Source organism: Phocoena phocoena, chromosome 1 (assembly GCF_963924675.1).
Source record: "Phocoena phocoena chromosome 1, mPhoPho1.1, whole genome shotgun sequence".
Taxonomy (NCBI): Eukaryota; Metazoa; Chordata; class Mammalia; order Artiodactyla; family Phocoenidae; genus Phocoena; species Phocoena phocoena.
In genome coordinates this window covers 146,174,505-146,186,451 of record NC_089219.1, presented here as the reverse complement: position 1 = coordinate 146,186,451, position 11,947 = coordinate 146,174,505, and positions in this window count along the sequence as shown.

Sequence of the window (11,947 nt, the reverse complement as noted above, 5' to 3'; positions counted from 1 at the left end):
CTCCTTCCAGGCTCTGCACTGTGGGCTCTGTCTTGCTCCTTCTTTCTGGCTCCTGCCATCCCTCCCAAGACTTACCATTTTCTTCTTCCTTTTCTGGGACTCAAAGTCCACTCCCTTTCCTTTCTTCTTTCTGACCCCCCAATACCTTCATACAACCACCACCACCGAAACGGTGACAGCTACTGGTACCCCTGGTTGATAAAAGGAAACGTCTTTCTCTTGTGCACTGACTTTCTCAGGAGATTCAGGAAGCATTTCAGGATCTCATCAGGCCTGGTGGGTGGATGTGTGCTGTGGAATCAAGTCAGAAAGCCTTTCCTCAATAGCGACCCCCAACATTTACACAAAACTTGAGCATTTAGCTGGCCCTTTTCATCTAGCTTGTCCCTCATGAGCACTCGAGAGGCAGACAGGGCAGGCATAATAAGCCCTTTTGTCAGATGCAAGGCTCTAGGAAATCAAGGAGGCTGCCCAGGGCCGCGGAGCTCCTAAGAGTTGGATCTGGAGGGAGAGTTCCTGGCTCTGGCCCAGGATTGCGTGCCCCTTCCATCGCACCACGACCCCAGACAACTCACAGCTGGCCTGTGTGAGTGTCCATTTTAGATTCCAGACAAGCAGGAGTTTGCCAAGTGAACAAGTTCCAAATAACAAAGTCCACTGCGTGTGCCAGGAAGGTCTAAAGCGATGCCAGGCGCAAGGGCAGAAACAATGGTTATTATGTTCCACTCACATACAACTCCAGGGGTTCAAAGATCCCAGTCCCAGGTCTTGTTCCCTTTGGTCTCATAACAGCTCTGTGAGGTGGACGTAGCAGGGCTGGTTACTGTTGCAGATGTGGAAACAGAGGCAATGTGACCTCGCTGGCTACAAAGAAGCTGAGCTGGGACCTCACCCTAAGGTTCCTATTTCCCAGGCCTGGATTCTTCCCCTCACAGATGCATAGAAATCATAAATCGATCTGAAACAGTCAAACAACCAAAAAACAATCATAAACTTGCCCAGGCTCAGGGCTTCTGGGCTAGACAGACAGCTTGTCAACCAGTTTCTCAGAACAGTATGGGAGGCAATCAGAGCCTAGAAAGCAGTTTCGAGGAAATGGGGCCAAGAGAAGAAAGGATTTGGCAAGAGGCTAGGGGCAGGCCCGCTGAACCAGCAACCCTGACTCAGCCTGGACACCCCAGGCCAGAAGCCAGGGAGCTCCCCGAGAGCAGGATGGGGCTGAGGGGCCTGGGGTGGGGGGGTCTCCAGGGTTCGCCTGCCAACGGCAAAGGTTCACTCTGAATCCTTGCCTCGGCTTCAAATCTCCTTCTCCAGGAAACCTCCTGGGATTAACCCCTTCTCCGAAGCCCTTCAGCAGGGCCACAGCTAATCTCAGTGATGCCACCTGGGGTGTGTCAACATGCTGCTGGAAGGGTGACAGAGCTGTGTCCTCTCTCCTCTCCTTCACCCCCTTTCCAGTCCACCCAGTAAACACACCCAGCAAACAACAGCTGACGGGCCCCACCCCACTGTCCCGCTTTCCCGGGTTCTGGTGCTGGTTCCGTGGTGTGACTGGGCAGGGGGCGGGCTGAGAAGATGTCTCAAATAACAAACAGCTGCAGTCAGTGAGGAAGGGAGAGGAAACAAAAGAGATGCACAGGAGAAGAATGCAAATGGTGTTTTGTCCACAGAGCTTCTTGCTGCCCCCTGCCCCTATGGGGAGCCAGTTCCTAGGGAAATCTGGTAGCCCCTAGACAGACCTCTTGGGTGTCCCTCACCGTAGACCCCTGGCCCACTGTCTTCAGCTGTCATTGCAGTGGACGGCTCAGGTTTCCTGGGGACTCACACTCACCTCAAGTAGGCACCCTGAGTCTTTCTGCTTTTGGCCTGGGGGCTTCTTTACTGTATGTGGGGGGAGTGGCTGGAGGACACTCATTGCAGGGGCAACCCTCAAGTTTGGGGACGTTACCAGCCACAGGGCCAACCCCTCACCAACGGGGGGTGGGTGGGGCAGGAGGTGGTGAGTGACGGCCCGCCTCCGGCAGAGCTGCGTTGCCACTGCCTGTGATGGTGGCCTGAAAAATGTCCCCAATATTACTTTTCCTCGTTCCTTTTCCTTTCCATGCCCTCTGCTCCCTGTCTCATTCCAGGAATCATCTCCCAAATAACTACCTGCACCCAAAACCTTATCTCAGGCTTTGCTCAAGAGGGACCCCAAACTAAGACACCCCTCAGATGCATGGTTATCTCTGCCCGTCTGGGCAGCCAGAGCTCCCGGCAGCCTTGCCCGCCTCCTCGGTGGGTCTGGTGTGGTTTTACTAAGGGCAATAAAGGAGAAGAGGCTACAGCCGGTGATCCACTTCCATTCCTGCAGCAGTTTCACCTGCAACTGTTCCCCCGTCTGAGCCATTGCACGGAACTCCCCTGGAAAAAGAGGAAATCATAGCGGCTAAGAGGTCAGACTCTGAGGCCAGACTGCCGGCATCTGAATTCTGGCTCCGCCACTGCTGGTTGGGTGATCTTGGGTAAGTCACTTAAACTCTGTGTCATTTCCTACATCTGTAAAACAGCGATAATAATAGTACCTACCTGCGGGGTTGTGAAGGTTAGAGGAGTTGTGTGGGACATGCTTAGAACACTGCCTGGCTCACGGCAATGCTTTTTGTGTTTGGGACTCTTATCTCCTCCATAAGGGCTCCTTGTGCAGTGCCTTGGGGAGAGGGACAGAGCGGGGACCCTGAGGACCCCCAGGGGCCTGGCTCCTTTCCGTTCCTGTTTCCTCCCTGGTGGTCCTGGTGGCAAGGCTGACTTCATAAACCAGTGACCTGCACTTGGTTAAATGCTCTGTTGTTTCCCATCTTGAAAACCTTTACATTTTTGAACCACGGGCTCCACATTTCATTTTGCACTAAGTCCCACGAACTGTGTAGCTGGTCCCGCCTGGTGGCTTGAATCTCGGGGAGAGGCCTCTGCAAATGATGAGGGTGAAAGGAACCCTGTCCTCTGGCCAAGCTGGGCTCAGCTTCTTCCCTCCCCTGAGCAGAGCAGAAAATGCAGGCACAGTGGGAGCTTTTATCACAGCCAGTGTGACTGACAATGGCTCCTGGGGTGAGACAGGCCTTAGGGGCCAGCTGGTCCAACCGCTCCCCGGAGTCATGATCTCCTGCCCGGCACCCCTGGCACAGGCTTACCCAAGCCTCTTTGTGAATTCTTCTAGTGCCAAAAAGGACTCCTTTCATTGTCGATTTTAATTGTAACTGCCCCTCACCCTTGTGGGGTGTTTTGAGGTTCTCCAAACCTTTTCACAAGGATTATCTCACTGGATTCTCACCAACCCTCTGACACGATAGGAGTTTTCTTAGGCGTAGAAATTGAGGAAATTGTAACTTCCAGATTAACAGCCTTTGTTGCCCCACTCAGCCTTTCCCTTCCATCTATCAGCAATTGAAATCTCACTTCCCCTATCAAGGGAGAAGAAAAAACTCCTTAATTCTTTCTAGGACTATATTGTTTTCCCCCCTGGGCTGTGGGGAATATAATGCCTTTTTTTCAGATGTGCTTTCTTTGAATAACAGTCATGAAAATGGCATGAGCTAAGCAGATTTTCAATGAACTGAAACTCAGAAAACTGAGCTGAGGCATTAGACTTCTGTTTAACGATGGTGGAATAAAGCAGGATCACAGAACCTCATTCCGTTTCTGCCCAAAGAAATAACACAGAAATTTTAAAACAAAACAGAAACCCAACAACCTCAAACAGCTGAAGAGTCCATCATACAAGGAAAGTGGGTAGAACACACGGCCCTTCTAAAAGGGCCAGGCAAGGAAAGAGGCAGAAGCTTCTAGAACCATGTGGTTTCATCCCGCCCCAGACTGGGGAAATAGGTCCCTTGAGAAAATCCTGAGCCCTTCACCCGTGTCCTCGGATTCGAAGGGCAGCCACCAGAGGGAGTGGGAAGGGCAAGGAACTACCTGAGAGTGGAGGTCCCCGGGACCCAGGGGCCTGCGTGGGCAGGAAGGGCTGTCCTTGGCTTGCTGTCTGCCCGGTGGGTGCAGAGTTGACGTGAAGAGCTGGAGCCCCTGGAGGGGCTGCACAGGTAGAATAAGCCTCACATGCTGCCTCGCCAGTGAGCACACCCTGCGCTGCCCAGGTATCTGTGGCTGAGCACGTGGCCAGGCTTGCTGCTTCTCACCTGCTCAGTAGGGCTAGTGCTCTCCTGCTTCCCTTACTCAGGTAAAGCAAAAGCCTTTACTTTCATTTCCTTCCCGTCCGTGGTTTTCAGATCCTCTGTTGCTCTGTTCTGTGCCCACCACCTCTCCTCCCTACCCGACCCCAACCATAAATACCCTTCAAATGAAAAACCCATGGGGCCTCCAAATCTGGGTAAGACAGGTAGCTCCAGCGGGGACGGGCAGGTAGGCCTCCTGTCACTCCTCTTCCTCTTTCAGTAGAGAGTAAGTCAGTCTGAGTCAGTGCCTTCGCCTGACACACCACGTTTCCTCACTATTCAGACAGGATTCAGATCTATTCCAATGACTATTCCTGATCTAAAAGGCAGTGGATTCTGCAGGTTGAGTAGTCAACTAGATCATGTCTTTGCCTCCAAGGAGAAACTGCTTTATAAATTCCACATTCATTAACTCACTCAGTCCCTTGCCTTTTTCAGTAGTTCTTTAGGAAAACAAAGCCAGGATCTCCTCATTAGAAGCCAGCCCAGGACTTCTCTGAATAGTACCATGCCCGGGCAGGCACAGATGTATCTCCATGTGTCATCACCGGCCGATAGCTTCTAGGTGTTTCCAAATCTCTTCTAGGAGACCTGTTCTGCACTCTCATCTTTGCCCTTCATCCTCTTTCTTGTGGAGTTCCACCTTCTGGTGTCAATACTCTGAAGAAGTTCTGTGAGTAGTGGACTGAACAGCCTGCTAGCTATCAGGCTGGGAAATCAAAGGCCCTTAGGGCCAGACTGGACTTTGAAACATCACCTTTATATCACTTCTCCACTCCAACCCTCAGCAGAGCCAGGCCTCAAACCCATACCTGCTGTCCCGGCTCTGCCTAAAGTTCCTCTGTACTTTACCATGACACCTCCATAACCACAGGCAACATTCGATTCTAATCTGCCCGCTTCCTTCTGGTACCCAGATTTCCAAGAATTGAGTATACCGCACTTAGGACTGGAAGATAAAATGTCAGTTCTCAAGATATAAACCTCAGAATCTTCTGCACCTAGAAAGGAAAAGGTTTTCAAAATTAGTGCAGCTTCCTATATCTTTAGGATGCTGTCAATGCAGGCTTTTATATTTAGGATGATATAAATTATTCATAGAGAACTGTTGGGCTGGTGGATAGCTTCTAACTACTAGAAATTATATTTCCCTCCCTTTTGATAATTAGTTCAAGGTCTTCACCACAAGTGACATCATGTCTCAGAAGCAAAAATAGGTCCCTATTAAGACTATGTAATGTCTTCTTTCTAACAGGTCCTATTTCCTCTTTAGGCCCTAGTCTCCTCACCTTTCTAATTGGCTCTCTGACCACAAAGCCTTTTCTTGCTACTGTCTGGAGCCTTAGATAATTAGATATGGTCTGACTAGGTGAGGTCAGGAGCTTGGCTATGCTGATTGCATTTCAGTTTACCTGGGCCAAAGGACCCAGGGCTCTGGAAAATGAGATGGTGGGTATTATAGCCTATGCCGCAGTGATACAATTCTAATGAACCGAACAGGTTATTTGGACCTTAGGCACAGCTAGGTGTAGGAATAATTTATACCCTTTGCTAAACCTAGTTGGGGTGGGATAAAACAGCCTCCATTACTAAGCATTCAGCACGATGTGCTTCACATACACCATCTCATTTAACACTGAAAATACCTCTTTGAAAGTTTCCTATTTAACACACGAGCATGAGGTTGAGAGGATAAGAAACTTGCCAAAGGGGTTGAGATTCAAGCTCATGGGACAAGTCCTGGGTTCTGCTGCCTCTCTGCGGGCTCCTACTTGGACAAGCCCTGGAACCCAGAGGCCACCATGATGGAGGGCCATTCGGGCACTAGAGGTAGTCATGAATTTACTACCTGCTGCCAGTTTCATACCTGGAATTCAGAAATGAAAGGAATCATTATGAGATTGAAATCTCTATCCCCTTCAGTCCGAAACGAAGGCATTCTCTTTATGTTGTACTCTACAGGGCAAAAATACATTTCATGTCCATATCCAAAAAGATAAAAAGCATGGATTTCCGACTTTTTAGTGGCTAGTTGTATCTCTGCAACAGCTGAGGGGAACACATATTAAAAAGTAATCTTCTAGGGTTTGGGAACTATTATGTTTATTTTAAAATCGGGGGAAAAGGAAATTATAGAAGCTTTTAGGTCCATTACCCCTTTAACAAGCATACCTAATCCTTTAGATTTAACTGTTATTTACTAAAAACAGAAATCCAACGGAGGCAATCTGCTGTTTTGAGGAAAACATTTGAATGGAAATCAAAAGACCTGGTTGTAGTCCCCACAATACTATTAAGTAGCCATTTGAGGCTACCAGCAATGGACCAAAATTGCACCAGAATGAAATCTACCATCTCAAAACAAGGTGATTTCTAAAGTTCCAGTAGCTCTGAAATTCTAAGGGCTAATGAGTTACACATCAATCAGTGCCAAAGATAATATAAAGGTTACTCCCAAACAAAACCTGCATTGTTTTAGATGGGTGTTCCTTTGATTAATGTGACTTATACGAATGAGTGATGGATCAACAGATCTAATCCTCTTAAAGTATTTGGAAACTCAAAAAATTTCCAGCTATTGAAATTATGGGCAAACTTGTCGAAGTGAGAAAGCTCTTCTAGACCTATGTAGCGTCCTTTAATTATTCAAATAGCTGAGGAATTTTTTTTTTACTGTGGTAACTGATCTTCAAAGATGGCTCCCAATGAGCCATGCCTCCCGGGGTTCATACCCTTTTGTAGACCCTCCCATATTGCCCTGTGACTCACTTTAGCCAAAGTGACATTGTGCCAGTCCTGGCTCTAAGCCAAAAGAAGTCTTGGTTGCTGCTACTTTTGTGCTTTGAGGGAGCCCCGAACTGCCATTCTTCTCACTGCTCCACACTAAACATATCAGAGTTCAACAGACCCAATACGGGCCCAGATGCCTCATTTCCAATGCCATCCTCTGTCCCTATTAAAAAGTGTACATATCAGGGAAAGAGAAAAAGCCCTATTGTGGCCTCTAGATTCCTTGATTACAAGAGGCTCCTTGTCACCAATATTGAACTGTCCCTTTGTCTGGCATCCTGGAGATGCCTAATGGCTCAGAGGCATATTTCTCCTGCTAAGAGGGCAAGAGTATGTAAGATGGCAGCTGGGATCCTCTAGAGGTGAGCCCTCAGGAATGGCAGTCTGAGGACAGTTCACATGGAAGTCGACCTCCTGAAGACCACCATGTCTGAATACTCCCTGGGGTCCTCACGTTATCAGGGGTGTGCGTACCTGTTTGTAGACAGCGGACTTAGGCATTTTCTTTGTTTTTTAACACTCCTGGGTTCCTCTTTCTAGTACTCCAAGCTCTTCTAATCCCCTCCCAACTCCCCCTACTTCTAGGTATCTATTTTCTTTTCCCTTAGCTGTCCATCAGCTGATCCTGACAGAGTGTTAGGTGTTAGTTAACGAATAAAAACTGAAGACCTTTTCAGGGAGTTTTGCACCAAAAACGAAACAAAGGCATGAAGATGCAGCAATGGATATTTTAGGGGAGGTATCCTAGCCACGTGATTTCTCAATGACACCACTAAGACAGCTACTATAATCGCAAGGACGGCCCAGTGTTCCCTCTTCAGCAGTGAGAACTTTACCACCATCTCTAGAGTGAATCTCACACCTAAAAGGCAGAAAGTATTCCAAGGAGAGGCAACAGAAACTTTCCAGGGGAAAACTCAGGAAGGAGCTTTGTGATATGTTCATGATTTCTAGAAAGAAAAAAAAAAAGTTCCAATTTCTTCCTTTGGAAAATGGGTTTACTCACCTAATGAAGAGTATTTTTCTGACTAGGAAAGGAGCCTGTCTCATTTCCAGTGGTTAGCCAACTCTCCTCTCACAATACATTTGTGCGTGTGTTTATATGTGCTCTGGGTAACTGATACTTAGTTTAACGTTTCTCAAGCCTCTAAGAGTTAAGAACAAGGTTATCCAAGTCCTGAAAGGTAAAAATTTATTGATTTATATTGTATCAGCCTGTTATGATATGGTCACACCTGCTCACATGGCTGACTTTTTCTTATAGCCAAAAGAGGAAATTTTTTCCTTTTAAAAATACATTTTTTCAGCAGGAAGAAACATTTTCTAAAAACAAACATTTTCCTATTAAGTGGAAGTTAAAAGCAATGGCTTTTCTTTTTTTCCCAACTCATGCAGAATAGGGCTGGTCAGCAACAGATCTCAGAGTGCTTAAATCTGCTTTCAGGCCTTTGCCCTCAGTCTGTTGTCTTCCACAGAAACCACACTAGGGAAAAAATTACAGCCTCACCAAAACAGCAGCCTAAATCCAGATGGAAAAAGAAGAGGTAGGCTGAACTGTAACTATTTAACTTATTTGGTCGATTGTGTAAGATATTTAAATGCATTTAAAATTTTCAGTGGGATCAAACATACTGTCCAAAAAAATACCTAAACAATAAATGTTTTCAGTGCTCAAAACAAAATCTTAGAGATGCCTGTTATCAGTTTACTTCGTTTTGAGAAATGAAAGCAAAGAACAAAATTTAGAAATATGCAAGCTTCCCATGTACTTCAGGAAAGATCTGCTGTTGTCAAATTCTTCAAATCAAAAGCACGCTCTGTAGGACAGATATTAATGCTTTCCCACCCTTTAAAGGGTCAGTGATAGGAATTTCCTGAGAGCAGTGAGTTTACTCAACACTAACAGTTACATTAAAAAAAAAAAGCACAGGGGTTTTCCCTGGTGGCGCAGTGGTTGAGAGTCCGCCTGCCGATGCAGGGGACACGGGTTCATGCCCCGGTCCGGGAAGATCCCACATGCCGCGGAGCGGCTGGGCCCGTGAACCATGGCCCCGCTGAGCCTGCGCATCCGGGGCCTGTGCTCCGCAACGGGAGAGGCCACAGAGGCCCGCGTACCGCCAAAACAAACAAACAAACAAACAAAAAAAAACAGCACAGGGCAGTGGTGTGCTGGACAGCCCCTACTGGCTCCCTACAGCTGATTGTTAAATTTTAGAGTTTTGCCAGCAGTTGCTAAACAGTTGTTATTAAAATTAAATTATATAAGCTTACAATGAGTGCTGAAGCTAAAAGTGGTTCACTTTAATGAGTATAATTTGTACAAGGGTAAGAAATAGTTTAACAGATCATGTATCAGATTGAATGACAATAAATTTGAGAAATAAGTGGATTACGATGTAATTCCATTTTTAAAATCATGGTTGAACTGCAATCATAGATTGGCTACGAGAGTTCAGCAAAAATCAATTAAAGTATCCTGGGAGAATCAACTGGCTATATGGGATTTACAATAAAGTATATTTTATTATTTGTTAACTGTGTTTATATGTCCTCGCTATCAGCAAAATTTTAACAAACGTACGCACACTTGAATACAGAATTTTTTTTCTAGGAGAGCAGTCTATTCAACATTTACCAGTATACCACTGGATGGGGAAAGTGGGAAGGAGTGGGGGGAATAGTTTAAAACCAAAGGAGGAAGTACAATGTTTTTTCATTTGGATTTTCAGTTTGCCCTCAGCATCCAACTGCCATGATACACGTCCACAGATGTTAATGCCTAAATATCTCCAGTAAAATACAACCACCCATCCCCACTACTAAGAATTAAAAGCACTTTACTTGAAAAAAATCAACTTTATTTTTTCTAGGTTAAAAAAAATAGAACCAGCTATTAATTTTTGTTGAGAAAATGCTTCTTTTGGTGTTCACATCTAAATTTCTGAAAAGGTGATCTGGTTACGAAAATAATCCCAAATGCATTCATAAACCAGATCCACATGTGACCAGCCCTTTGCAAAATTTAATTACAGTTGCCACAGCCTTTACATTCATTCTTATCGTATATTACAACATGCAGATACACAAAGAAAGACAGGTCAACAAGCTAAAGTAAACATTATGGCATCAGGAAAATGAAAATCCACCTGTATAAAATAAATACAACTTTGTAATAACTGTAAAGAAGATGAAAGCACTTAACACAACAATGGCAATTCAATGTACAACTGCTTCATTACCCAACCATGAAATGAGTTACTGTAAAATGCACAGACTCCTTACATGTAAAGAATCTGTGCATCACAGTCATGTGTTCAACAGTTTTACACAATAAAAATAAAGCCACTCAAAATATGTGTGCATACCTCGCAACTAGATTACACTGAGAACTTTTTTTTGCTCTTTTAACTGTTTTAAAAAAATATTAAATGTAAAAATCCTCAAATGGAAATTTGCAGAAAAACCCTTATTTTATTTTCCATGTAGCTACAGTCAGCCTCCCCCAACAGTTCAGCACCCTCAGCTTATCCCCAGGGTCCAGTTCCTAATCGTTGGGTACCAATGCAAAATGATTACAATAAAGCACCAACCAGCGACTGTTCCAGAGAACACCTGGCCCCTCTGTGACTGAGAAATGTCCCATTTAGGTGGTTTTGGTCCCAAAGGTATTAGTCTCTACTGTCTCATAAAGTGAACCAGTATACTTGCTGCCCAGGGTGGCTTTGACTTTGCCTTTCATGTTAACAGATGTAAAATTCACAGCACTACATTGCAAAAAAATAAGAAGAACCATTTTTATCCATCCTTTGTGGACCAGAGCTGACATACTCATAATGGTAACTCTGGAAGGAGGTCCTATGTAATGAAGGAAATAGCTGACTCTTCCTATTCAGCAATGCAAATAAAATTTTCTTAAATATAAAAAGAATCCAATAAGGCTATCCATGATTAACTTTCTACGATTATAACCAGGTCCCAATAGTTCAGAACAGTCTGTAGGGAAGTGATTGTCAAGAAACGTTACTAAGACAAATCCACCAGAAGTGAGTAACGTGAGCAAAGAATGAGAGGCATTCTTAACACCGATCCAAACACTATTAACGCTACAGGGATGTTCTGAGGTTTACATCTGGTGATTTAACGTTTCATTTTCACAAAAAGGCTCGAGAAAAATTACAATACCGCCAACTCTTGATTATTCATGGATTCCTTTTCTGGCCCATGGATTATTTAGGCTTTTGTGTTTTCCTCTTCCTGAAGCTGTCTTTCCAAATCTTTTCACTACTCATTAACAGTCATAAATATATAGGCAATAGAAACTAATAAACTCAAATCATTTTTTTAAATTAATATGCATCCCTAGAAGAAAAGAAGTTTGATGATAATAAAAACTCAAACACCTAAATACAATTAGAGTTTTGGCTTACTATGACTTATTACTGGATTAACTATCCAGTAATCTCTAGTTCTTTTACTGTGGAAAATTAAGGGTTGGTTGTAATATTAACAACTACTTAATAACATGACAGATCTGAATTCATAGCTAGCTTTAAAAAAAATCTACTATTTAGATTCTCAACTCGTTTGCCCACCCAAAACATCATTTTCCATTCTGTAATTTTCCTTTACCTTCTACTGGCATATAGGTTTCTCCACAATATCTGTATATTTCAACACCAATGAGAGTTTCTGAAGTTAAGCATGAACTGCTGGGGTGGTCACTTCTGTAGTCACTGCGCCTGCCTGTGGCCAAGCAGGTGCTCCCCTCACTGCGACTCGTTGAGACCAGGGTCCAGCAGGGAGTTCTCAACCCTCTCTGCTGTGTGAATCTAGGCAGATCAGCTGAGACCAAGAAGTGCTGAGATTCTACAAGGCATAAAACTGGCACAGTTTTATTTTCTTTCCCCTTGACAAAATGTATATTTTCTAAACATCCTTTGATCTCACTT